Below are 25,485 nucleotides of genomic sequence, written 5' to 3'. Positions count from 1 at the left end.
GTTTTTGGAATCCAAGTGCCAAGAAGGGTGTGCAGGTTATTCTCCATAAAACCATACTAGAATTAAGTGATTGGCTGGGTTTTGAAATTATTTTCTTTGAAAAATTTATGAGGGAGATTACCTTGATTGCAAAAAAGTCTAGTCTACCAAGGAAAAAGTTTTTTTATCCCAGTGCAATGCTCCCCCTAAATAAGGAAATAAATAAATTAGTGTGGGAGCAATTTCTATGTAGATCTAGTGAATTAGCAAATAAGATATCTCTGCTGAAAAGAAGGAGAAGTAGACTAAGAATACAACTTAAAAAAGAAAAAGAGGACTCACTGTGGATAAGTCTAAGGGAGGCAGTTGTGCATGGTAAGGCTAGAGAATTTTGGTCTATAATTGGTAAGGGATGTGGAGTAAGAGCTAGCCCCCTTCCTATCCCCATTTCTGAAGAGGTTTGGTCCTCTTTTATTTCAAAGCTATATGCTGTGAATGGCACAATATCAGAGGATAGTAGGTTTGGTCGAGAAGTTCAGCTTCCTATTGACTCCCCTTCGGAGAAAACTATTGAAATGGCTATTAAAAACATGCGCTCCTCGGGAGCCATGGGACCTGATGAGTTACCCCTATCAGTTCTGCAACAGGATCCGACTCTATGGAGCAAGATACTTTTTCCATTGTTTAGATCTTGTTTCATCTCTAAAGTGGTTCCTGCTTCATGGAGGGGAAGCATACTGGTCCCATTATTTAAGAAGGGAGATAGGGACAAACCTATGAATTACCGTTTGATAGCCCTTCTTGATTCAATCGGAAAAGTTTTTGCAAAGTGTCTTTTAATATTAATTAATGATTGGGTTGAAATAAATAATATTTTAACATTGGAACAAACTGGCTTCCGCAAAGGGCACGGCACACTAGACAATCTCACCGCCCTTCAGGTGATCTCGGACAAATACATACATGTTCGAGGGGGGGGGTGTTTGCGGCTTTTATTGATTTCTCCACAGCGTTCGACAAAGTAGATCGTCTTACGCTGTGGAGAAAATTAGCAGCATTGGGTATGCCGTCTCATTTATTGGATCTTGTACGGTCTCTTCATACGGATACCTGGTTTCGTGTGCTACAAGGTGGAGAGAGGGGTCTCTCACAACCAATTCCATCTTTAAATGGACTTAAACAGGGTTGCCTTTTGGCCCCACTACTGTTCTCCCTGTACATTGCTGACCTACCAGCTTCTCTGTCTGCTTGCGCGGGCATTGCCCCGGTTGTGGGAGGCTCCACTATATCTTGTTTGATGTATGCAGACGATATCCTCATACTTGATTTAACACCTAAGGGTTTGGCTAATCGTCTGCAGGCTTTACATCTATTTGCTGAGTCCCATTTTATGAGGATAAATGCGTCTAAAAGTAAAATTATGTGTATTTCAGGTAAGAAGAAATCTAGGTCAGAAAACTTTGGATGGTCCATTGGTGGTCAGAAATTAGAGGTAGTTAAATCATATACTTTTTTAGGTAAAATAATTTCAGCCAATTTGAGCGAGAAGCCCCATATTGATTATAACTCTCGTAAAGCCCTTGCTCATGGCAAAGGTTTGTGTTCCCTTTACTTTGCTACAGGGAAAAGACACTTTGCTTGTTTATTGGAGGTGTTTAGGGCAAAAATTCCTGCAACGCTTCTATATGGAATAGAACTTGTAGACCTGAAGCATTGGGGTTTCTGTCACACAGTTGAAGGAAAAGTATTGAGATCTATATCTACTCTTAACACAGCCTGTTCGCTGGCCGAATGTAGGCTTGAATTCGGTCTTAGGAGTAGCTGGGTTCAGGGATATTCAGCCTGATTCATGTACGGGCCGTTTTGCGTGTCCCTAATAGCGATCAATAGCGACTCGCTATTGAGGAAACGCAAAACGGCATTCATGTACTTATCTGAGAAAAAATAGCGACTCGCATGCGGGCGCTAAAGCCGTTAGCGACCCACCAAAAACGCAGAATAATCGCTATTTCCGGCTACCTGCGAACGGGAATTGCGACTCGCAATCCCGATCGCACGAGATTGCGCTCGCAATCCCGATTGCACGGGATTGCGAGTCGCATTCTCGCGGGATCAGGAAAACGGGAAGACGCATTCCGAGCACCGTGATGACATCACAACCAGGAAGCAGCCAAATCCCACCCCCAAACACCACAGTGACGCCAACAGTCGACTGTCCACGACGGAAAGCTGCCACCAACCCGCCGTTTGCGCATCCCGACCCCGCCGAAATAGCGACCGCTATGGCAGAGGACCCGCAGGCAGGACCCAGCAACAGCGCTGGCCGAAAGCGCAAATTGAAATTTTCGGAACAGGAGCTGGAGAACCTCATAGAGGGTGTGGTGGCCAACCACGACCAGCTGTTTGGTGCAAACTCCCGGAGGGTCCCGGAGCAGGAGAAGAGGAGGATCTGGGTGGGGATTGCGGCAAGTGTGAACTCTGTGGGAGTTGCGGACAGGTCCCTTGAGGAATTAAAGAAGCGGTGGTACGACCTCCGAGGGCGTGCCAAGGAGAGGGTTGCGGAGCGCCTTGGTGAGGCATCAGGCACCGGAGGAGGTGGCCCGACTGTCCCACCCAACACCCCCCTGGAGGACCGGGTAGAGGACACGTTGGAGAGGGAGGCGTGTGTTGGCGTCACCCCTCTGGACTCCTCCCGCCCCACCCAAGACACCCAAGGTAAGTGGCATGCGACTGCGACCCTGTCCCTATGACCGCCCATGACCAAATAGGCTCACTCATTGGCCCTTAGTCATGCCGTGCATCAGGAAATGCCCTGAAGCATTGTGGGAGACGTAGTATGTCCACAATGTAGTACTACCACAATGCGGCCCGAAAGGTTCCAAAGTGCGCAAATACACAGCCACCCAGGGAATGACACCCAGCATGCATGTAACATCTGCACGTCTGTCAGTCACATGCACCTAATGAGTATCCACTTACCCTCACAGGTGCAGGAGATAGCAGCGACAGTGAGAGGCTGCTGATCGACGAGGAGGCCCAGGAGGAGGAATCCCTACCTGCCACCCAGCCACCAGCCCCTGCGCCAGCGCCATCACCAGCAGCCAGGCCACCCACCACACCTGCCGCATCCGCCTCAGGCCCACCGGCTGCCAAGGCCAGGCCACCCACCTTGCCTGCAGCATCCGCCTCAGGCCCACCGGCTGCCAAGGCCAGGCCACCCACCACACCTGCCGCATCCGCCTCAGGCCCACCGGCTGCCAAGGCCAGGCCACCCACCTTGCCTGCAGCATCCGCCTCAGGCCCACCGGCTGCCAAGGCCAGGCCACCCACCACACCTGCCGCACCTGCAACACCAGCTGCTGCAAGACCTGCAGCTCGTCCACCACCATCTGGGCCAGCCACATCGGCTACACAGCGGCCGACCACCAGGAGGGGCAATGGCCACTTCCACGCATGCATGAGTGTGGAGCGGCGCATGCTGCGTTTACACCAGCGCCAGTCGCAGCAGCAGGGAGCCATCCAGCTCCAGCTGCAGAAGATCGGCCGCAATGTTGCGGGAGTGGGCGACAGGGTGGACCGCATGACGGCGGCCATTGACCGCATGACGACGGCAATGGAAGACAACACCGCTGCGCTGGTGAAGCACCGAAGTGTTGCTGGCAGGCGCCACCACCAGTTGCTGAGCCGGCTGACCACCAACAGCCGCTCCAATTATTCCTCGGCAAATGCCACCGCCCTGCTTGCGCGCCGCTCCTTAACCCAGCAGCACCAACTCGTCCAGTGCTGCGAAGATATCACCCGGGTGCTGGAGCACTTGACAACCGCGGTCACCGCACTGCACGCACCTGTGATTCCGGCAATTGTGGGGGGTGATGATGCTAGTGAGGGTACCTCTAGTGTCAGCATCCACTCTGCCACGCAGGCCCCCCCACCTAGGCGCAGCGCAAGGGCTGCCCCACCTCCAGCTGCCCAGGAAGAGGAAGAGGCTCCCAGGCGCCAGCAACTTGTGCGCCGGAGACGGCAATGACATTGTGACAGGGACACAGACGCAGGCTGAACTTAAGCCTGCAATGGAGCGTCCCATGCAGTATGCATGAATACTGCTTTTTGTATATAGTTATTACGAACACCCATTTATATTTTTTGTGATTCAAACAAATACATTTATTTTGGTGCACACATACGCCTTGTGTAATCATTACAGTTTGCATGCAATTGTGATATGTGGGGTGGGGGAAGGGGGTGGGCTAGAAATTGTTAGCTGTGATGTGGTTGCGACGTCTGTGGCCTTCAGCTGGGTTCTCCCCGCGTGCATGGTGCGCATGTGCTGGTGGCCGGTCGTCCCCCTCAGATTCACTGCCTGAGATGTCAACAGGTATCCGGCGCTTGGTTGCAATGTTATGAAGCATTGCACAGACAGCCACAATGCGGCAGCACGCTGCAGGACTGTAATACATGGCCCCACCTGTCTTGTGCAGTATACGGAACCTGCTCTTGAGCAGGCCAAATGTCCTTTCAATACAGTTCCTTGTCCGGATGTGCGCAACATTGTAGCGGCGTTGCTGAGGTGTGGCAGGGTTGAGGTAAGGGGTCAGGAGGTATTCCCGTAGGGCGTAGCCACTGTCACCTGAATGAGAGGAGCAGATGTTGATTGCCTGTGCAGCGCAGTTACTTCATAGCAATGTGACATTGTCGACAAAGTGTACTTACCAAGTAGGTGTCCTTCCCCAAACTCTCCCCTGATCAGTCGTGTGTGGAGTCCGCTGTGCCTGAAGATAAAGGAGTCATGGGTACTCCCTGGGTACTGGGCGACAATGTCAGTGATGATGGTCTTGGCATTGCAGACCATCTGTATGTTGAGGGAGTGGTAGGACTTCCTGTTGCGGTACATATACTCCGTGCCAGCTGGTGGGCAGATGGCGACGTGGGTACAGTCTATGCAGCCAAGGACATGGGGAAAATGGGCAACATTATAAAATTGTAGTTTTGTGAGGTCCAAATCCTGTTGGCTGGTGGGAAATGTGATGTGGCGGTGGAGCTGGGTGAGCATGGCGTCAACAAAAGTGTGGAGGCAGCGTGACATGGTGGGCTGGGAAATCCCCCCAGCAGCGGCTACTATGCCCTGGAAACTGCCGGATGCCAGGAGGTGCAGGCTGCACAATACCTGCACATGTGTGGGCACAGAATTGTTTCGCCTTGTTGGGTGCTGCATGATGGGGTCGAGTTCTTGTATCAGCCAGGTGATCATTTCCCCATTCAGCCTGTATTTGGCATAAATCTGTTCTCTGGTTTGCCCCAGCAAGGTGACCCGCTGCCGGTAAATCCGTGCCTGCCTCATGCGTCTCCTCCGTGCTGCTCGCTGTAGCCTTCGCCGCCTCACCACCATGTACATCCCAGGCATTGTGGAACGCCTATTGCTGCTGCTGAATGTCCTTATGTGTGATTGGTCAGGCCTGGACCTGTTGGTGATTGGCTAACAGTTTTTCAAAATTTGGTTAATCATGGCTTTTATGGTTACCACCTGCTTTGAGTTGTCCTTAAATTGCGCCGCGCTAATGTGCGATTTAGCGATTTTTCGCTAATGTATTTCTTTCATGAATGCCGATTGAGACAGTATTGCGTTTCGCTATTCAAATCGCAGATTCCGTGGTTGGTCGCTATTTCATTTTCGCTAATGCTCGACTTCCCGGAGTCTGCAACTTTTACAGCGTAATCGCTATTCCGCTCGCTATTATTTTTTAGCGATTTCGCTATTTCGTACATGAATGCCGATTCCATGTTTTGCACCCGCAATTGCGTTTTCGCTGCCATTGCGGGCGCTATTTCGCTTCATGAATCAGGCTGAAAGTGCTTTAGTTAGATGGGTGGCCAGTTTGGCTAGAGGAGAACCGAGATCATTGAGAGCTCTCCTTAAAGGAGAATTGTTGGGCAACTTTAAAGAGTTTTCTCAAATAGTTAGGAATTTTAGAAAAGCTGTGACACTCTTAGAGTTGGATGAAAGTACCCTGTTTTCTAATTCCCCGACTCAGCTAAAATCCGTTCTGAAACAGGCTTCTTGGGAACTCTGTTTTAAATTGGATAAGAATGCCCTTCAAGAAAAGAGGGGATGTGATCTCCTTCTTAATACTTTTTCAATAAAACTTGCTCAACCGTATGTGACATGGAATATTCCACATGGAGTTCGAAGACTATGGTTTCTCTTAAGACATAAGTTATTACCTTTAAATCTCCTTTTATCAAAATGGTATGGATCTTCCTCGTCATGTGACCTATGTAATATGGCCGTACAGGATCGAACTCATATATTATTTTTATGCCCCGCATTGTGCTCTTTGCGATTGAAATGGTTAAAATCGATTTGTCTTCAACTAGGTATTTTTAATGTGAATATCTTTTTGCGGGCTTTGTATTTCCCCCTAATGAAATGTTTTGCTTCCAAATTTTTTACTTTTTTAAAGGTTTTTTTGCTATTTATTAATGAATTATGGAGGTGTTTGCTGCTGATTGTCTTGTCTGTTGTTCAATTTGGTAAACTGTCTTTGGATTTTCTATGTATTCAATTATATTTCCATTTGTGTATTTGTATTATGTATTTTATGTGACCCTCTTTTGAGAGCCAAAACATAATAAATAAATTGAATTGGTGCTCTAAAAAGAAACCTTTGTGGAACTACAGTGAGCCATCCCACGCCTCACCTCTGCCAGATCAAAAGCAAAGGTTCCCCTTAATTCTACCTGCTGCAAGCAGTTTGAGGGATCACATTCTCACCAGATACCCCAAATATTTTACTAAAGTTGGCCACACAGGCTTCCTCTTCAACATGTAGGTCTATGGCTGGATTACTTTCAGTTTTGATAAAGGGGGCATTTATCACTTTCCCAAAATCCTGGCTATTTTTCTTAGCCACTGCTGATCGCAGACTTTCCCATGCTTCCGTGCTTGTTTGTATTGTAAACTCTGTATCTATTAGAACCTTATTTCTTGGGATCATCCTGAGAGGTGTGTATACGTTTTTTTAAGGTATCCCGAAAAGCAGCATCAAGCCATTGCACTATTGGTGTCTGATTGGGGGAACAAGACCACAACAGGTTAATTTTTATGTAACCCAGAATCCCATCAAAAATGCTCGATCACAGTATCAATTTGGGGTTAGAATCTGAGTAGGTCAGTACTGCTTACCAGTCGGAAAAACTTCTTACACTTAAGAATATATCCATTCCCCCATGTGAAGACAGGCTTTGGGACCTTTTCCCCTGAAAACTCATATTTATAATCCCATTGAATTTTACAAAAATTCACTTCTACTTGGATGACCTGATCGCAGAAAATGTCAGATGCCAGGTTGTAATCAATTGTCGAACCATTATCCTACTCCGAAATGTCTTTGCTAATAATCTTGTATGGGTATCTATCTTATTGATTATAACTAAGTTCCTAGCTAAGAGCAGTCTATTAAGCTCATTTACGTATTCATTATGGGCAAAGTGGGTGCTACCCATCCCCCCATCAACTAATCAGCACACAGGCCTGGGCAACATTTGGCCACAGTGAGCATTGAAATCACCTAACCACTGTATGTTAAGATGTTTAGGATTTACTACAAGCATTGAATCAATCTCCTTTTCTAATGACCCAACCACCAGTGCCATTGTGCCTTCAAAATTATTATTATAGAAGTTAATTAAAATGCAGTCCCAATCATTGAGACCTTCACATAACAAGATGTATTGCCTATCAGGGTTTAGATACCACCTCTTGCTCTCCACACCATGAATTGCGTTGTTGGGGTTTGGAAGGATCGGTAGCCATTTCAGAAAATAGGACCTGTTTCCTATGTTTACTGTAAACAAAAGATATCATGGTTCACCATTACACCTATTCAATCTGGAGTACTCAGCTTCTGTCTTAAACCTGCAACGTTCCATGTGATAATTTTCAACCTAAGTGTATCCTTCCTCATCGACTATGCCACCTTCCAAATCCTAGGTTCAGGAAGTTTCTTTTCCTGTATGCCCAAAGGTTCGTTGACAAATCAATGTATGCCCAAAGGATTGTTTACCTAGTCAATGGCATGACTCCAAACCATCCAATGCGGCAAACTGGTTATGTACCGTTGCTTCATACATAACAAGCTCAGTGTTACATTGAGCAGAGGGACGGGGGAAAGCCATTTGTCCCCACCCTGTTTCAGGGAGTATCGGTCTAGGCGGTCTGCAAAAAAATCCAAAAAGGAGGGCAAAAATCTGTGTATCAATCAAAGGGGTATGGAACAGAATTCCCAATAAGTCCCCTACCAATCTATGATCATCGAAATTGACAACAATGTTATCACCTTCTATTGTTTTGGGAGCCAGATCCACCCAGTCCACTCTCCTTGTCATAATATTGTGACTTCTGGGTGCATAGTCTGTTCTAGCAAATCTAGTCAACCATAGTGGGACTTTTGCCATAGGCTGCTCTGTTGTCTCTGTCTGTGACCCACTCAGCTCAGGTTCAGGAAGTTTCTTTTCCTGTATGCCCAAAGGTTCGTTGACAAATCAATGTATGCCCAAAGGATTGTTTACCTAGTCAATGGCATGACTCCAAACCATCCAATGCGGCAAACTGGTTATGTACCGTTGCTTCATACATAACAAGCTCAGTGTTACATTGAGCAGAGGGACGGGGGAAAGCCATTTGTCCCCACCCTGTTTCAGGGAGTATCGGTCTAGGCGGTCTGCAAAAAAATCCAAAAAGGAGGGCAAAAATCTGTGTATCAATCAAAGGGGTATGGGACAGCATTCCCAATAAGTCCCCTACCAATCTATGATCATCGAAATTGACAACAATGTAATCACCTTCTATTGTTTTGGGAGCCAGATCCACCCAGTCCACTCTCCTTGTCATAATATTGTGACTACTGGGTGCATAGTCTGTTCTAGCACATCTAGTCAACCATAGTGGGACTTTTGCCATAGGCTGCTCTGTTGTCTGTCTGTGACCCACTCAGCTCAGGGATGTTCAACAAGATTACAACATATGGACAAGCTGCTGGGGGAGATCTAACTTTGTCTCCTCTTTCCCCCTTGTCTCCTCTGAGTACCAACACCTCCCTATATCCCTCGGTCACCCGTCCCTACCCTACAATCGGTAACTAACATTTCGGGGAGTCTTAACACCTCAATAACCCATACCTCTGTACTGTCGGTAGTTGAATTGCCCTCCCTATAAGGGAGATGAGATAATAGAATGAGCCATGCTGATTCCCATTGAATGAGGGTGTGTGAGGGTTAAGTAATAAATCCCCTCTCTCTCTTTCCATTGTCTAGTGGTCCCACTGGTCGTTAGAGAGTGCTGGCATACCCCCAATTCCACCCCTATTCTTGCAATTTTACGCACTGGCATCAATGGGACCATAGGAGAGTATAGATTTCCCCCACATCCCTTACTGTTAGTGTACCCCCATCCCAAATAATAGACCTATCACCATTAATGAGGGAGAATAGGATCTCTCCAGTTTTTGTTAATTTGTACATTAATAGTTGTAAAATAATGAAAAAATGTGTTCCAATCTTGAACATGAATGATCTTTACAATAACAGCGCTCTTCAGCCAGGCTAGCTTGAATCCAGGGTTTGCCCAGAAGGGGGTCCCTTGCTCACTTTGCCACTGGATTCAAGCTAGCCTGGCTGATTAAGGGTGTTACCCAGAAAGCGGTCCCAGGATGCTTGTTTCTGGTTCAGGGAAGACCTGGCTTGGCAGTTCAGGCTGGACTGCTACTGTGAGGCACAGGGTCAAGACTGATTTGCATATAGCTGGGTCTGAACTGAGGTGGCGAAGTGAGCTCAAGAATGATGATGGATTCAATTCTGATCTGTGACTGGGGGTGAATGTCTGAAAGGTTTCAGAGCTCTGTCCATCATCTCCTTGCGTTTGCTTTAACATCAGTTGATTCTCAGGTCACATATCTATGTACCACTTTCCAATACATACAGTTTGCTAGGTTATATCACTAAGTTATCGTCTAGTGTTGTTTTATGATCAGGGAGCGGGTCTAAGCTTTGATATACAATATACGACTGTAGTGTAGTTCCTATGGGCCAGATGTAGGTGGCCATTTACCGGCCGGTAACGGTCGATTTCGGCCGTTACCGACCGGTAAATGGGTTTTTGGGATGTAGGGGGCCAATTTTACCGATTCGGTAAATTTACCGAATCGGTAAATTTACCGAATCGGTAAAATACCGATTCGGTATTTTTACCGATTCGGTAACTTCTAGATGTAGGTGGGACTATTCTGAGTCCCAAAGGCCTTTCAGATTCGGTATTTTACCACCCAATCCAATTGGGTGGTAAAATACCGAATCCTGGTGTGCTTGCACATGTGTGCATGCACACCTATGCCATGTGACAGACAGACATGCCCTTAGGGCATGTCTGTCTGCCACATGGCACACATGCCTGTATTTGGGGTGCTAGAGGGTGTCAAAGTGACACCCCCTGCACCCTTCCTGGAATCGGTATTTACCGATTCTGTAAAAACCGATTCGGTAATGCCCATTGATTCCTATGGGCTTCAATGCCCATAGGAATCAATGGGCATTACCGAATCGGTATTTACAGAATCGGTAAATACCGAATCTTAATGATTCGGTATTTACCGAATCTGTAAAACCTACATCCCCCCCCTCTATTTTACCACTTCTTAAATACCAAATCGGTAAAATTCGGTATTTAGGAAGTGGTCAAATAAAATTACCTACATCTAGGCCTATATTCCGAATAGGCTCTGCGCATTGGAATAATATATCCTATAGATGTGACATAGGACTTATGTCTACTAGGTCTCTATCGAAATATATTAGACTTAATTGTGAGTGCCAGCTAGCTCAGAGGTCACTAGAAACTTTCTCGAGTTCACAAGAAGGGATTTAGTTTCTGACAACATAAAGATGACAACTTTGTTTCCCCAAGATAAAACTGATCTTCAGAGTAGTGGAAACAATAGATAGATATTTTACTCAGTCAAGCGTGCATGCTTCGTTTCACCCGAGGTGCAGAGACATAGATAGACGGGCGTCTTCAATAAAAAAGAAGAAATGAACTGCTACAATCGTGATACTGGTTGCAAAGTATAATGCGTACAGTAAGAAGAGTATTATAAAATAATACTATAAAAGCATGGTATGGTTTCTAAGCCATAAAATGCATACATAAATAACAAAGGCTAAAATAGTACTCAACTGGTGCTTCTAAAATACGCCTACCCAATGTACCTAACCTAAGCTTAGTATGAGGGAACAAGTAAATGAGGTGTAGCATCAATTTAGGATTCTTTTGCCAAGAATCTATCCAAGATTTCTCTTAGGGTCTAATCAGCTCCGTATCTTGGTTTAGAATGCAGACGGTCAATCTCAGGACTCGATTTACCAACACCCCACAAGGGGAGCTTGGAAACACTGGAGCTAGATTTCTCGGCAGGAGAAAAGACAGCGTCTCTCTCAGTGCGTCTGCTGGAGGGTTGGCTTCCTTCGGCACTTGCTGTAGCAGGATGCGTTGGGCAAGTAGATAGTTGAACTGCTCCAAACCACTGTGTGTTTGCTATGGCAAGTGTGGGCATATTTATACCTTGAAGGTGCCGAGATTGACGTAAAGGTGGACATAATAACGTCATCAAAGAGTCTCAGGTCTTTGAAAACTCAGTAAGTTCTTGGACAAGCTAGTATTCAAGCAAGGCGAATTCCCTAGCTGCTGAAGCCGAGTTTTCCAAGAAATCGTTGTGGATTTTTGGAACTAGTGGAAGTAGCCCTGCCGTATTTGGACTGCATGAGATATGTCTAAATATGGTTATGATTTCAATGCCTATATAAGGATATGGTGATTTATACCTATTTAAGGGCATGAATCGGGAAAATTACAGTAGAGTCCTAAAATACTATACAACACCCACTCCACGTTATCATGTTCAACTAAGTTCAAGCACTAAAACATATAGCATGTGTTTACAATCCCACCCAAAAATACATATAAAATGCATTTGAAATGGGTGCACACGAAAAATTATCATTTGTACTGAACGCATTTAAAAGCAATAGTTTCATTGTAAGCCTATAATATGATATTGGAAATGCTAACTGAATGAATCATGAAATTACATTCATGAAATGGCTCGTAGTTACAGAAGAAAAGTTGAGACCATCCCATAGCAGAATATACAAACTTTTTCGGTTTGTGGATTAGCTCAATATTGATTCTAGGTAGTATTCAAAGAATTCTTGTTCTCTAAGAATAGTTCTACTTTAAGCAGATTACTTTGTGCAAAAGTTCATTGTGTTTTGGAAAAAAGTCAAATCAAATCGTAGAAAAATAGAGTTCCAAAGTTAGAAGCTTTCGTTTTGAAAAAAGTGAAGGTCGAACTTCAGAGGTGAAAGAATTGTTGTAGACGAATCTAGGACTCTAGTGAAATATTCCCGATTTATGCCCTCATGTGGTTATATCAAATCATATCATTATATAGGCATAAGAATCGTACCCATATTAAGACATAGCCAATTCAGTCCAAATACGGCAAGGCTACTCCCATAGACTCCTAGAAAGCACAACGTGTTCTTAAACAAACCAAGCCTCCAGCAGCCCGGGAATCCCCCCTGCTTCTGTATTGATTTGTCCTAGAACTCCCGGAGTCCTGAAAGAACTGCGAGTTCTTAGTGACGTCTTACGTCCAACCTTACATCAAACTCGGCACTTTCCAGGTATAAATATACCAGCATCTGCCCTAGCAAAACACATGGTGGTTTGGAGCAGATCGACTATCTACTTGCCCGATGCCCTGCTGTAGCAAGTGCCGAAGGAAGCCGACCCTCCCACTGACGCACTGAGAGAGACGCTGTCTTTTCTCCTGCCGAGAAATCCAGCTCCAGTCTTTCCCTGTCACCCTTGCGGGTTGCTGGGAGATAGAGTCCTGAGAGAGAGATACAAGACCTCCTTCATTCTATAACCAAGGTACGGAGCTGATTAGACCCTTAGAGAATTCTTGATTTAGATTCTTAGCAAAAACTATCTTAACTCAAAACTACATCTCACTTACTCCTTCCCTGTACTAGGCTTAGGTTAGGTACACCGGGGTAGGCGTATCTTAGAAGCACCAGTTGAGTACGTTTAGTCATTATTTTATCATTGTATGTATTTTATTTAACAATTTTAAACACCGTATGGCTTAGGAACCATACTATGCTTTTACAGTATTAATTTATAATACTCCTTTTTCTGTACGCACTTTACATTATGACAAGAATTGAGATTGTAGCAATTCACTTCTCTTGCATGAGAAAGAAGACTGTTCAATAAATAACCTCTTTTATTGAAAACGCCCGTCTCTCTGTTTCTCTGCACTTCTGGTGAAACTAAGCAGGCACAATTGACTGAGTAAAATAGCTATCTATTGTTTCCGCGACTCTGGAGATATACTCCTTGTTCTAGGGGAGCAAAGTTGTCATGTTTATGCGGTTGTCAGAAACTTATCCCTTCTTGTGAATTCAAGAAAGTTTCTAGTGACCTCTGAGCTAACTGGCATTCATAATTAGGTCTAACATATTCAATAGAGACCTAGTCGACCTAAGTCCTACGTCTAAACTATCGTTTATGTTATTCTAATGCGAAGAGCCTATTGGGAATTTAGGAACTACACTACATGGCGCCCAACGTTTGGTAAGGCGATAATTTAACGCTAGATACTAGAGTAACTCAGTTGTGCTTTTCACACAGACCCCTTTTTCCTGTAAAAACTCTAATAGACGTCTGGAGTGGGTGAAAGGTTAATATCCACCAAAACTTAGTAGGAGGAGAATCCTATGTATTAGTTTTTGGTTTAGTCAACGTTGAAGGATACAGTGTTCCAAAATATTGTGCACCTAATCTTTGTTTCCTTGAAACTTGCTCTGACGACGACGAAAGGGAAAGAGCTAGAATAGCAGCTCAAGCTGTCTTAGATGACACAGCCCTCCAAAATGACCCGAAGGCAATAAACATCCCGGTAAATGCAAGAAAGAGTGTAACTTACAAAATTATAAATAATGGAGTATCATCAAGAGGTGGTACAGTCATATTTGTGGTAGAGGCCCATGAAGATCGGCAGACAGAGGTATTCTATTCATGGATAACTTTTCCAGCAGCAAATGCTGTGACACACGAGTTCTACTACTACAAAGCAGAGGAACTTCCAGCGGAATACGTTCCTTTTGAGGACATTGAAATTCCACTAACTTACCAAGAGCATCAGCTATGGTTTAATGGCGCCCTAAAACATCAAAATCACAATATCAGGCTCGGTCCACTAGGTAGACCAGGGGTCACATGGCCGGTTCTAGCCAGCTATACACCACATCCTGACATTGAAAGAATGTCAGACAGAGAACTTTTAGTTCAGCTAAAACAATTATTTAAAATACATAGACAATTGCTACAAAATGTCATGCGGACTTTAACAGTCCAACCAGCAATAAAAATTACACAGCACACCCCTCACCAGGGGAACACAAATAAAATTACACCACAGACTATACAATCAGTCATTGGCAAATTACCCGCAAAACAGGAACAAATTCCGTTCTGGTTAGCTCAAAAAATTACTCAAATAGAGGCAGTATTTCCTGATACTACACCTCATGAAAAACACAGAATTCTGACAATCTGTCTACCAATGGGGATCGCACCACATATGGAGGACTGTGACACTTGGGGAACAATCTTTGCTTCAATATACACAAAAACACATGGTGTTCCGTCTATGGCGGTTATACCAGGCGTACTAAGACAGATTCAAAATGAATACGGTCCAGAGCCTGCTTTAAATCTAGGTATGAAATTACTGAAAGACTTTAAGCAAGTCTCGGCTATACGACTAGCCAACATAAAAGGAGAAGCAGCATCTGTAGCGATCCGCCAAAAATTAAAAGAAACAGAAATAACAGACCAACCTTTTGAACTTGCCAGAATAATTAAAAAGTGCTATGAAGAATTAGGTAGAGATAGTTTGGTTGGGAAACCACTAAAACCACAACTAACTGAAAATCCTGAAAAAACCTTTATTAAGAATAATCTCATTACTCCAAAAAAGAAGTGGGATGGTAATAAACAAACCACTCCCAGAGAAAAACAGTTTAAGTCCAGAGGAAGGTCTCACCAACGGAGAAATAGATCTCCAGGACGAGGGGACAGGTCTCCACAACGGGAGCCCTCTGAAAAAAAGATACAACCTTAGAAATAGGGACAATTTAAGAAAACCCGACAGATATCAAGATAATGCTACACATCCCTCTCGATCTTTTCAGACCTCCTCACAGAAATCGGAAAGAAGAGGACGGTCAGAACATAAAGTAGAGCGCGTCTAGTCCAAAGACAAAGAACCTGCTCATCAAAGTAAAAAATTACAATTTCCCAAAAAGAAGGTAGCTAGTATTAAAATAAAACATGCAGAGGATTCTGAGGACACAACTCAAGAACGGAGAATGGGCCCAGACAATGCTAGACAGCGCAGCAGAAGTGACCATAGCTCGCAAGATCCTGATAAATCTTCTGGAGACAGTGGACACGAATGAATACATTCAGGTGGAAACTGAAGACACCAGAGTTAGTGTACTCCATAAATTATATGAAATAACATTATGTATAGAAGGGGACAAAACTAGGAAAATAAGAGATATCTTTTGGGAGAATCTAAAGGCTATGATATCCTTCTAGCAGAGAAAGACTGGCTACCAGAGTTTGTCAGGGAGTGCCCACATGGCAAAGAAATGATTATGCCTGCCTTCTCAAAACACATTCCAATTCATAAAAAATACACATATGCTAGAAAATGGGCAGTGTCCCAAGCCCCTGCATTATATAAAAATCATGTAGGATAGGATGAGGATTCTCCTCACCATAAAATTCAGTTAAAAAATCAACCTACTGCACAGAGGCAGTATCCTGTCAAGCAAGAAGCTAAAAAAACAAGTCAGGGAGATCTTAGATCAACTTGAATACCAGGGGGTGATTGAAACATGCACCTCACAAATGCACAACCCTTTGTTTCCTGTCTCCAAACCAGACGATTCATATCGTCTAGTTTTGGATTTCAGACACCTAAACTCTTGTTGCAAAACATTTGCAGTACAAAACTCACACAGTGCAGCACTAATGAATAACATCGTGCGCAAAAAATATAAAACAACATTAGATATTTCAAATGGTTTCTTCTGTCAAAACATTGCACCAGAATGCAGGTATTTGACCGCTTTCTCCAGTATTGGGGCCCAGGGCAATTTTGTCGTCTCCCCCAGGGATTCAAGAACAGCCCAGGATTATTTTCAGCCATTTTAACAGAATTACTACAAATGTATGATGATCAGGCATTATCTTATGTCGATGACATCTATCTTACAGACGATGACCTGGAGACACACTTGAAAAGAGTGAACACAATTATACTTGGGTTCGCATCTGAAGGGTACAAATTCAACTTTAAAAAATCACGAATTGCCCACCTCACTGTCCTATTTTTAGGATATGAGTTATCAAGTGAAGGCAAAAGCCTAGCAGACAACTTCTTAGAGAAGTGTGCAGTACTCCAAGCTCCAAAAACACTGAAAAATGTACAATCAATTCTAGGTTTTCTGAATTTCGGAAGAACTTACATTCCAAACTACGCATAAAGGGTTAAACCCCTCTACGATTTAATAAAACCTGATTTCAAACCAATTAATTGGACACAGAAACACACAAAAATTTTACGATCAATACAAACAGACATGTTAACTAAAACAAAACTGCAAACACGCGCAAACGAACGCAAACTTAAAATCCGAGTCATCCCAGGAAGATGCGGATTTACGTACCTGACCTCTAATGAGGGAGAAACGGTACCAATAGCTTATAAATCACACTTGTACACACAAGCTGAAATGAAATTTAGTTCTACTGAAAAAAATCTGACTGCGGTCCAAACTGCTGTAGCAAAAGAAAGAGCCCTAGCCCAAGGGAAGAGCATATCTGTTTTAACAGCAGTATCAGCCTTTGAGGCAGTAACAAGACCGAGCATTCCAAATGATATGGCATTAGATCCAAAATGGATACAATGGGTTAATTCTCTTGCTGCAACAGACATGATACACGCATTTGATCCCAAAATGAAAAAGATAGAACATATAGAATACGAACAGGAATGTCCTCTGTCGATTGAAATTCTGCCTCTTGAACAGTACACCTGTGTAATCTACACAGACGTATATGTTGTGGATAAACAAGTTTACAATGCAGCATGCGCGATTGTTAAAGGTCGCTGGCGCATAGGTAAATTCAGACCAATGGTCACTAAACTGAATCACTCAGAAACTGTACAGCTCAGCAAGCTGAACTAAAAACATTAAAGATGGTACTTGAGAATGCCGATCGCGAATTCCCCACACTACTAGTGTGGGATTCGTAATATTGCGTCCAGTTTTACAATGAATACTTGCAGAACTGGGTTCAAAACAGTTTCAAAGATGCAAAAGGTGGCACAATCAAGCATAAAAAACTATGGGAACAAGTAGTTCTTTTACAGAAAGAACTACGAAAGACTCACCTGATGCATATGCAGATTCTTCGACGTGATGGCGTTCACGTTGCAGGGAAGTCATTGGATAACAAAGCCACAACGGCAGCTGTCCAACCGGCTTCCGTAGCTACAAAAAAGCGTTCGAAAAACAGATAGATGGAGAAACCATGCTGGCAGTAAAAGCCTCATTAAAAGGTGACTATGCGGCATTACCTCTAAGTTATCCACTCAATAATACATACATATTGATGCGAACTCCGTTCCTTTTGCTCTAATCCCTGGAGTGGGGGACTGAGTAATCCCAAACACGAACCTGAGGGCTTACTTGATTCAAGAAGCACACATGGGAATGGGTCTGAGGCACCAAGAGATCTTGAAATCTCTAATAGAATTACAATCAAAATACTGGTGGCCGGGGATGAGCGTGCATGTTTATAACTTTGCATTAGATTGTCAGGACTGCAACAGAGATCGCAGTTGTGAACCGGACCAGATACCAGCCCAGACACCTCTATTAGGCAGCATTAGGCTATCTACACGAGGACGTCCACACGGAAAGAAGCGATCCCATAAATATTAAGACAAGATTCATTTGGATGTGGCCCCCAGCACTCGGCTGACGCCAGAACTGTTATAAAAGATTTGCGAGTCTTTATCGGTACATACGGAATTGGCATGCTACATTCTGACCAGGGTACTGCGTTTAGCTCTCGAGCTTACAGGGAGGCCATGGCCAGCTTGGGCATTGCATTCCGGTACTCTAGTCCATTCCATCCCGAGGGAAATGCGGTAGTGGAGAGAAAAAACCATGACATAAAGCAATCTATAACAGCGAGGGTATTAGGTTCGGTTGATGGGTGGGTCAAACATCTAATAAGTGTCCAACGTAGTCTTAATAATCTGCCAAGACATTCTATGGGTGGAATCACTCCGTATGGACTTTTGTTTGGTACAAGAATGATAGTCGAAGACCTCGAAAGTCAGACTTCAGTAGTGGAACAAAAAACCTTTGATATCAAAGATCGTTTGGCTGTTTTACAGGACTTAAATGAGACAAGAAGTTGTCTAAGTAACACTAAGCTAAAGCCAACGGCCACTGGAGAAAAAACACCTGTCCCAGCAAGACCTGTCTGGATTCCAAAGATTGGGGATCTGATCAGAGAAAAGATCGCGGTGAAGAAGGAATTTGGGCCTTCTTATAGAAAAGCAGTACCTGTCTTAGCAATCAGCGGAACAATATCAGTAGTACTACCGCCCCTTGCTGGTAAAAAGGAGAACAGAGTTGTATCAATCGACCTGGTAAAGCCACAATCATGTGGCCAATAATAAGTAGTAGGCCCAGTGGACTCCCAAGATGTAGCAGAAGACCAAACCTTCCTACAATTCAAGAGGTTCAAACTGAGAGACTAATCACATTTGATAAACCTGCAGTGAATAAAGGACTATGCAACAAAGCCATGGAACTTGTGCCTCTTGAAACCCAAATTGCAACAGTTCATCATGAAACACCTGTCTACAATGATGTAGCCTTGGACTACACTAATATGACAAAAGAAGAAGCAACTACAAAGATTAATAAGAATCCTGAAGCAATTCCAACAATTGACAGAACGACATCTGGCTACTTCATCAATTTCGATGACTTTTCTGAAGATTCAAGTGAACATGAAGAAAAGCCAGCAAATAAATCTTTCAAAGAAAAAATAACTGAACTCTGTCATCAACTTGGAGAAACATATTTGATTTCACCATGGATTGAACTGTGGATTGTGTTAGGTGTACTTTTCCTCCTACTTTGCCTCATTTTGGTTTTAAGCTTGGGAAGAATGATTAATGGAAAATACAGTACAATGGACACAGCAAGTCAGAAAATCAACTTGGTTCTAAAGCCTCACAGATCTTCTCACATTGAAAAAAGAGAACTATCATCAGTAAACATCACAGCCATTCCGATACCTGGTGGTGTAGCATGGGACGCTACTGATTACGACATCTATGGCCCGGTTGAACTCTTGAAATATCTACATCAGTTTAAGTGACTTTGTATCACCTACCACTTTTTCTGATGATTGGGACTTTGAAAATATTAATAATATGATGTCAGATTTAGAAATGTCAGCAATATTTACAGAACATGATTATTTAGAAGGTTCATCAGATTATGAAGAAACGTATTGCTTTAATCATTGTGGGCGGCACTATTTGCATAAAACTGCTAATCCTAGAAATGTTTTCACTTATATTCAATGGGAACATTGTCCAACACCGCCAAAAGGCAGCACGAAAACATTTTTGGAGAAATTCCCATACTTCTCAGGGTTTAATAACACTGATACAGAAACGTTTTATTTTAAGATTATGAATAAGACAGGAATGAAAAACATGTTGACAAATACTAAACTGATTTATTCTGCAAAATTTTATGAAAAATTGTCTACATTTGGTTTTGAATTTTGGAAAAACAACATTGAGAAAAAAACTGTCTGGGGTACAAAAGACTGGCAGGTACAAGGTTTAGAATCATTATTCAGAGCCTGCATGATCCCAGAACAGATAATGTTCCTGAATGACACCATTCAACAAACAACCCGTCTTGGCCTAGGCAGGATAAAGGACTTAAACAAACCCTCTATACCAAAGCCCATACCTGATAGTAATAGCACTACAGATGTGGAGATAGACGTATCCCATATTTTACACCAAAATAGAACTAATCCTGATTGGAGAAAATGGTTGATCTGGCCCACAGACACTAATAACTGTCAAGATAGATTCCTGAACAACAAACAAGGGTTCAAACAGAGCAGGCCAGACCCAAGATATTCCCAGAGACAACATCCAGGGATAATACCAACATACAGTGTAGGAAAACTATGCCTCAAATGGCAACAGAAATCCACACTACCTGAAATTAAGCAACACTTGACTTTACTTAAAGAAGGTGCTGACTTGCGAGATTTCTTAATGGGACCTCGCAAACAGTGTCAAAAACGTTTCATATACGCCGGTATATATGCTGCTTACAACGAAGCTTGGAAAGTAACGCAAATTGAAACTGCTGAAAAAATATGAGAAATTGATCATATCAATTTAGAAGAAACACTATCTGTAGTGGACAATGGGTTAATGACTCTGCCCTACAGAATTTATTCATTGGACAGTATTGTATCATCTGCTATTGATATAATAGAACAGGATATGCTAATGTTACAACATGGCCAGTCCCAATTACGTTCTATTGTACAGTTAGGCTGGATGTTACAAAATCTTCGTTTAGGCTGCGTGCCATGGCGTCTAATCAACACAACGTCATTGTTTTCTGTCTTTAACCTTACAGATAAACAAATCTCTTTGGCACAAAGAGGAGCAGGCCAAAACGGTGCTGAGCACTGAAAAACTAGAAAGATTTCCATTGACAATCTCCGAAAGACCTGCCATAGAATGGATAATATATGGCACCATTACAATTCCGCTAACGACTTTTCAGTTTCAATATTGCCAAAAGCACATACCAGCGGGCCCGTATGAAAGGTTGGGTAAAGGGTACATCAAGTCAACCTGGAATTTACCTTACACACATAGATGTTGGAGTGGGGGAAATAAGAGGTATTTCTTAGTGGTAACAACTGTAAAAATTCACTGAGCGGTACACTTCTGTGTAAAGAAATTAACTTGCATGGAGCCTGCGATGGTTCATCAAATAACCTTTCATGCCACCTGCAAGGCACCCCTGCTATGCAAATAGAGCCTTTTTTCAGACACCTTTCCAACGGCAGTAACATTATGCTAAGTGACTGCAGCTGTTGTGGCATGGTGCCAGGAACGGCCTATCTCGTCAGTGTTACATCCAGGGTCACTTGCTGTATGCAAGTATTGTATCCAAACAGCAAACCAGACAAGGAGGCAACGATATGGCCTTCTCTGAATATCTCTTCTAGTAGAGATAGTTTGGTTGGGAAACCACTAAAACCACAACTAACTGAAAATCCTGAAAAAACCTTTATTAAGAATAATCTCATTACTCCAAAAAAGAAGTGGGAGGGTAATAAACAAACCACTCCCAGAGAAAAACAGTTTCAGTCCAGAGGAAGGTCTCACCAACGGAGAAATAGATCTCCAGGACGAGGGGACAGGTCTCCACAACGGGAGCCCTCTGAAAAAAAGATACAACCTTAGAAATAGGGACAATTTAAGAAAACCTGACAGATATCAAGATAATGCTACACATCCCTCTCGATCTTTTCAGACCTCCTCACAGAAATCGGTAAGAAGAGGACGGTCAGAACATAAAGTAGAGCGGGTCTAGTCCAAAGACAAAGAACCTGCTCATCAAAGTAAAAAATTACAATTTCCCAAAAAGAAGGTAGCTAGTATTAAAATAAAACATGCCGAGGATTCTGAGGACACCACTCAAGAACGGAGAATGGGCCCAGACAATGCTAGACAGCGCAGCAGAAGTGACCATAGCTCGCAAGATCCTGATAAATCTTCTGGAGACAGTGGACACGAATGAATACATTCAGGTGGAAACTGAAGACACCAGAGTTAGTGTACCCCATAAATTATATGAAATAACATTATGTATAGAAGGGGACAAAACTAGGAAAATAAGAGATATCTTTTGGGAGAATCTAAAGGCTATGATATCCTTCTAGCAGAGAAAGACTGGCTACCAGAGTTTGTCAGGGAGTGCCCACATGGCAAAGAAATGATTATGCCTGCCTTCTCAAAACACATTCCAATTCATAAAAAATACACATATGCTAGAAAATGGGCAGTGTCCCAAGCCCCTGCATATATAAAAATCATGTAGGATGGGATGAGGATTCTCCTCACCATAAAATTCAGTTAAAAAATCAACCTACTGCACAGAGGCAGTATCCTGTCAAGCAAGAAGCTAAAAAAACAAGTCAGGGAGATCTTAGATCAACTTGAATACCAGGGGGTGATTGAAACATGCACCTCACAAATGCACAACCCTTTGTTTCCTGTCTCCAAACCAGATGGTTCATATCGTCTAGTTTTGGATTTCAGACACCTAAACTCTTGTTGCAAAACATTTGCAGTACAAAACTCACACAGTGCAGCACTAATGAATAACATCGTGCGCAAAAAATATAAAACAACATTAGATATTTCAAATGGTTTCTTCTGTCAAAACATTGCACCAGAATGCAGGTATTTGACCGCTTTCTCCAGTATTGGGGCCCAGGGGCAATTTTATCGTCTCCCCCAGGGATTCAAGAACAGCCCAGGATTATTTTCAGCCATTTTAACAGAATTACTACAAATGTATGATGATCAGGCATTATCTTATGTCAATGACATCTATCTTACAGACGATGACCTGGAGACACACTTGAAAAGAGTGAACACAATTATACTTGGGTTCGCATCTGAAGGGTACAAATTCAACTTTAAAAAATCACGAATTGCCCACCTCACTGTCCTATTTTTAGGATATGAGTTATCAAGTGAAGGCAAAAGCCTAGCAGACAACTTCTTAGAGAAGTGTGCAGTACTCCAAGCTCCAAAAACACTGAAAAATTTACAATCAATTCTAGGTTTTCTGAATTTCGGAAGAACTTACATTCCAAACTACGCATAAAGGGTTAAACCCCTCTACGATTTAATAAAACCTGATTTCAAACCAATTAATTGGACACAGAAACACACAAAAATTTTACGATCAATACAAACAGACATGTTAACTAAAACAAAACTGCAAACACGCGCAAACGAACGAAAACTTAAAATCCGAGTCATCCCAGGAAGATGCGGATTTACGTACCTGACCTCTAATGAGGGAGAAACGGTACCAATAGCTTATAAATCACACTTGTACACACAAGCTGAAATGAAATTTAGTTCTACTGAAAAAAATCTGACTGCGGTCCAAACTGCTGTAGCAAAAGAAAGAGCCCTAGCCCAAGGGAAGATAATATCTGTTTTAACAGCAGTATCAGCCTTTGAGGCAGTAACAAGACCGAGCATTCCAAATGATATGGCATTAGATCCAAAATGGATACAATGGGTTAATTCTCTTGCTGCAACAGACATGATACACGCATTTGATCCCAAAATGAAAAAGATAGAACATATAGAATACGAACAGGAATGTCCTCTGTCAATTGAAATTCTGCCTCTTGAACAGTACACCTGTGTAATCTACACAGACGTATATGTTGTGGATAAACAAGTTTACAATGCAGCATGCGCGATTGTTAAAGGTCGCTGGCGCATAGGTAAATTCAGACCAATGGTCACTAAACTGAATCACTCAGAAACTGTACAGCTCAGCAAGCTGAACTAAAAACATTAAAGATGGTACTTGAGAATGCCGATCGCGAATTCCCCACACTACTAGTGTGGGATTCGTAATATTGCGTCCAGTCTTACAATGAATACTTGCAGAACTGGGTTCAAAACAGTTTCAAAGATGCAAAAGGTGGCACAATCAAGCATAAAAAACTATGGGAACAAGTAGTTCTTTTACAGAAAGAACTACGAAAGACTCACCTGATGCATATGCAGATTCTTCGACGTGATGGCGTTCACGTTGCAGGGAAGTCATTGGATAACAAAGCCACAACGGCAGCTGTCCAACCGGCTTCCGTAGCTACAAAAAAGCGTTCGAAAAACAGATAGATGGAGAAACCATGCTGGCAGTAAAAGCCTCATTAAAAGGTGACTATGCGGCATTACCTCTAAATTATCCACTCAATAATACATACATATTGATGCGAACTCCGTTCCTTTTGCTCAAATCCCTGGAGTGGGGGACTGAGTAATCCCAAACACGAACCTGAGGGCTTACTTGATTCAAGAAGCACACATGGGAATGGGTCTGAGGCACCAAGAGATCTTGAAATCTCTAATAGAATTACAATCAAAATACTGGTGGCCGGGGATGAGCGTGCATGTTTATAACTTTGCATTAGATTGTCAGGACTGCAACAGCGATCGCAGTTGTGAACCGGACCAGATACCAGCCCAGACACCTCTATTAGGCAGCATTAGGCTATCTACATGAGGACGTCCACACGGAAAGAAGCGATCCCATAAATATTAAGACAAGATTCATTTGGATGTGGCCCCCAGCACTCGGCTGACGCCAGAACTGTTATAAAAGATTTGCGAGTCTTTATCGGTACATACGGAATTGGCATGCTACATTCTGACCAGGGTACTGCGTTTAGCTCTCGAGCTTACAGGGAGGCCATGGCCAGCTTGGGCATTGCATTGCGGTACTCTAGTCCATTCCATCCCGAGGGAAATGCGGTAGTGGAGAGAAAAAACCATGACATAAAGCAATCTATAACAGCGAGGGTATTAGGTTCGGTTGATGGGTGGGTCAAACATCTAATAAGTGTCCAACGTAGTCTTAATAATCTGCCAAGACATTCTATGGGTGGAATCACTCCGTATGGACTTTTGTTTGGTACAAGAATGATAGTCGAAGACCTCGATAGTCAGACTTCAGTAGTGGAACAAAAAACCTTTGATATCAAAGATCGTTTGGCTGTTTTACAGGACTTAAATGAGACAAGAAGTTGTCTAAGTAACACTAAGCTAAAGCCAACGGCCACTGGAGAAAAAACACCTGTCCCAGCAAGACCTGTCTGGATTCCAAAGATTGGGGATCTGATCAGAGAAAAGATCGCGGTGAAGAAGGAATTTGGGCCTTCTTATAGAAAAGCAGTACCTGTCTTAGCAATCAGCGGAACAATATCAGTAGTACTACCGCCCCTTGCTGGTAAAAAGGAGAACAGAGTTGTATCAATCGACCTGGTAAAGCCACAATCATGTGGCCAATAATAAGTAGTAGGCCCAGTGGACTCCCAAGATGTAGCAGAAGACCAAACCTTCCTACAATTCAAGAGGTTCAAACTGAGAGACTAATCACATTTGATAAACCTGCAGTGAATAAAGGACTATGCAACAAAGCCAT

This window comes from Lissotriton helveticus, chromosome 7 (genome assembly GCF_964261635.1).
Source record: "Lissotriton helveticus chromosome 7, aLisHel1.1, whole genome shotgun sequence".
In the NCBI taxonomy this organism is placed as follows: domain Eukaryota; kingdom Metazoa; phylum Chordata; class Amphibia; order Caudata; family Salamandridae; genus Lissotriton; species Lissotriton helveticus.
This window is presented reverse-complemented; position numbering follows the sequence as displayed.